The sequence below is a fragment of the Rutidosis leptorrhynchoides genome, chromosome 1 (genome assembly GCF_046630445.1).
Source record: "Rutidosis leptorrhynchoides isolate AG116_Rl617_1_P2 chromosome 1, CSIRO_AGI_Rlap_v1, whole genome shotgun sequence".
NCBI lineage: Eukaryota > Viridiplantae > Streptophyta > Magnoliopsida > Asterales > Asteraceae > Rutidosis > Rutidosis leptorrhynchoides.
Window position 1 is genome coordinate 636,011,026 of NC_092333.1, and position 4,169 is coordinate 636,015,194.

Sequence of the window (4,169 nt, forward strand, 5' to 3'; positions counted from 1 at the left end):
TATATATACATTTATATACACAAACGTATAATTATCATATATTGTATAGTTCGTGATATCATCGGTCAAACTAGACGGTCAAACGTTGTGTAAAACTCTTTTCGGAAATATAAGTCTCGACAATTTGGATTGCTTATCATGTTGGCAAGGTTTAATTTATGTAAATATTAATCTTATAAGTATAGTATGATCGAAAAAGTGCGGGTCGTTACAGTAGCCCTAACATGATTCTCGATATACCTAAATACAACATTAAATAAAAATAAGTATCATATCATAGTGTTATTTAAAAATGCACAACAATTCACATGTGAAGGTTTTTTACTTATCCTAAGATCTAAAAGTGCAAAATTCACATTTAAAAATAGTAAAATATTATTTTTAGCATCTAAACTGCTTCGAACGGGGGGAACCTTAAGGAAGTCTTACTCGTAGTGCTGTTTTCTAGTTATTTTCTTAAAATGGGCCTAATCTGCAATTGAAAATTTTTCGGAAAATTCTCCACAAAATTTTGGCCGATTTTGTGGGGAATGTAGTGACTTCAAACATGTGTTTTGCAGCCATTGATTATCATCAAAATGAAACTACACTCTCATATATTCGTATTCAATATGAAATTTAGAAATAAATACAAAAATAAGGTTATGAATATAGAGAACTAAAAAAGCGGCTAAAAATACTCAAATAATAAAACAAAGACGTTATAAAAGCAGCAACGTTTTGTAGCTAGCGGTGAGATAGTAGCCCCGACTTGATTCTCGATGTACCTAAATACAACACTAAATAAAAATAAGTATGATAGTGGTATTTAAACATGCACAACAAATCACATGTGAAAATATTACTTATCCTAAGATATAAAAGTGCAAAATTCACCTTTAAAATAGTAAAATGTCATTTTCAGAATCAAAACTGATTCGAATGGGGGAAAGCCTTAAGAAAGTCTTTCTCGTAGCGCCGTTTTCTAGTTTTCTTGCGAAAATGGGCTTAATCTGCAATTGAAAATATTTCAGAAAATTCTCCACAAAATTATGCCCGTTTTTCTAGGGAATTTAGTGACATCAAATATGTGTTTTGCGGCCTTTAATTATCATCAAAACGAAACCAAACTCTCATATTTTCGCATTCAATATGAAATTTGGAAACAAAAACAAAAATAAGGTTATGAATCTAGAGAATTAAAAAAGCGGTAAAAATACTCGAACAATAAAACAAAGACGTTATAAAAACAGCAACGTTTTGTAGCGAATGGTGAGATAATAGCCCCAACATGATTCTCGATGTACCGAAATACACATTAAATAAAAACAAGTATCATAGTGGTATTTAAACAGGCACAACAATTCACATGTGAAGGTATTACTTATCCTAATATCTAAAAGTGCAAAATTCACCTTTAAAATAGTAAAATGTCATTTTCGGAATCTATACTGCTTTGAACGGGGGGAAGCCTTAAGGAAGTCTTGCTTGTAGCGCCGATTTTAAGTTATTTTGCGAAAATAGGCCTAATCTGCAATTGAAAATTTTTCGGAAAATTCTCCACAAAATTTTCCCGATTTTGTGGAGAATGTAATGACTTCAAATATGTGTTTTGCGGCCATTAATTACCATCAAAACAAAACTGCACTCTCATATATTCGCATTCAATATGAAATTTAAAAATAAAAAAATAAGATTATGAATCTAGATAAATAAAAAAGCGACTACAAATACTAAAACAATTAAACAAAGACGTTATAAAAATAGCAACGTTTTGTAGCTAGTGGTGAGATAGTAGCACCAACATGATTATCGATATACCTAAATACAACATTAAATAAAAACAAGTATCATAGTGGTATTTAAACAAACACAACAATTCATATGTGAATGTATTACTTATCCTTAGATCTAAAAGTGTAAAATTCACCTTTAAAAATAGTAAAATGTCATTTTCGGAATCTAAACTGCTTCGAATGGGGGAAATCCTTAAGGAAGTCTTGCTCGTAGCGTCGTTTTCTAGTTATCTTTCGAAAATGGGCCTCATCTGCAATAGAAAATTTTTTCAAAAATTCTTCAAAAAATTTTGCGCGATTTGTGGGGAATTTAGTGACTTCAAATATGTGTTTCGCGCCCACTAATTATCATCAAAAAGAAACTACACTCTCATATATTCGCTTTCAATACGAAATTTAGAAACAAAAATAAGGTTATGAATCTAGAGAAATAAAAAACGGTTTAAAATACTCGAATAATAAAACCAAGATGTTATAAAAGTAACAAAAGTTTTGTGGCTACTTGTGAGATAGTAGCTCCAACATGATTCTCGATGTACCTAAATACAATATTAAATAAAAATAAGTATTATAGTGGTATTTAAATAGGCACACAATTCACATGTAAATGTATTACTTATCCTAAGATCTAAAATTGTAAAAATTCACCTTTAAAAATAGTAAAATGTCATTTTCGGCATCTAAACTGCTTCAAACGGGGGAAAACCTTAAAGAAGTCTTGATCGTAGCACCGTTTTCTAATCATCTTGCGAAAATGGGCCTCATCTGTAGTTGAAAATTTTTTGAAAAATTCTCCACAAAATTTTCCCGTTTTTGAGGGGAACGTAGTCACTTCAAATATGTGTTTTGCGGCCAATAATTATCTTCAAAATGAAACTACACTCTCATATATTCGCATTCAATATGAAATTTAGAAACAAAAAAAATAAGGTTATGAATCTAGTGAAATGAAAAAGTAGAAAAAAATACTCGAACAATAAAATAAAGACGTTTTAAAAGCAGTAACGTTTTGTAGCTAGTGGTGAGATAGTAGCCCCAACATGATTCTCGATGTATCTAAATACAACATTAAATAAAAACAAGTATCATAGTGGTATTTAAACATGCACAACAATTCACATGTGAAGAAATTACTTATCCTAAGATCTAAAAATTCAAAATACACCTTTAAAAATAGTAAAATATCATTTTCGGCATCTAAACTACTTCGAACGGGGGAAAGCCTTAAGGTAGTCTAGCTCATAGCGTCGTTTTCTAGTTATCTTGCGAAAATGGGCCTCGTCTGCAATTGGAAATTTTTCAGAAATTCTCCACAAAATTTTGCCCGATTTTGTGGGAAAGTAGTGACTTCAAATATGTGTTTTGCGGCCATTAATTATCATCAAAACGAAACCACATCTCATATATTCGCATTCAATATGAAATTTAGAAAGAAAAAAAGTTATGAATCTAGAGAAATAAAAAATGGATAAAAATACTCGAACAATAAAAGAAAGACGTTAAAAAAATAGCAACGTTTTGTAGCTAGTAGTGAGATAGTAGCCCCGACATTATTCTCGATGTACCTAAATACATTATTAATTAAAAACAAGTATCATTGTGGTATTTAAACGGGCACAACAATTCACTTGTGAAGGTATTACTTATCCTATGATCTAAAAATGCAAAGTTCACGTGTAAAAATAGTAAAATGTCATTTTCGGAATCTAAACTTCTTCTAACAGGGGAAAGCCTTAAAAAAGTCTTGCTCGTAGCGCCGTTTTCTAGTTATCTTACGAAAATGGGTCTAATCTACAATTGAAAATTTTTCGAAAAATTCTCCACAATTTAGCCCGATTTTGTGGGGAATGTAGTGACTTCAAATATGTCTTCTGCGGCCATTAATTACCATCAAAACAAAACTACACTCTCATATATTTGCATTCAATATAAAATTTAAAAATAAAAAAATAAGGTTATGAATCTAGAGAAATAAAAAAGCGGCTAAAATAGTCGAACAATAAAATACAGACGTTATAAAAGTAGCAACGTTTTGTAGCTAGTGGTGAGATAGTAGCCCCAACATGATTTACGATGTACCTAAATACAACATTAAATAAAAACAAGTATCATAGTGGTATTTAAACAGGCACAACAATTCACAAGTGGAGGTATTACTTATCCTTAGATCTAAAAGTGTAAAATTCACCTTTAAAAATAGTAAAATGTCATTTCGGAATCTAAACTGCTTCGAACGGGAGAAATCCTTAAGAAAGTCTTCCTCGTAGCGCCATCTTCTACTTAGCTTGCAAAAATTGGCCTCATCTTCAATTGAAAAGTTTTCCAAAAATTCTCCAAAAATTTTTGTCCGATTTTTTGGGGAATGTAGTGACTTCAAATAAATATTTCGCGGCC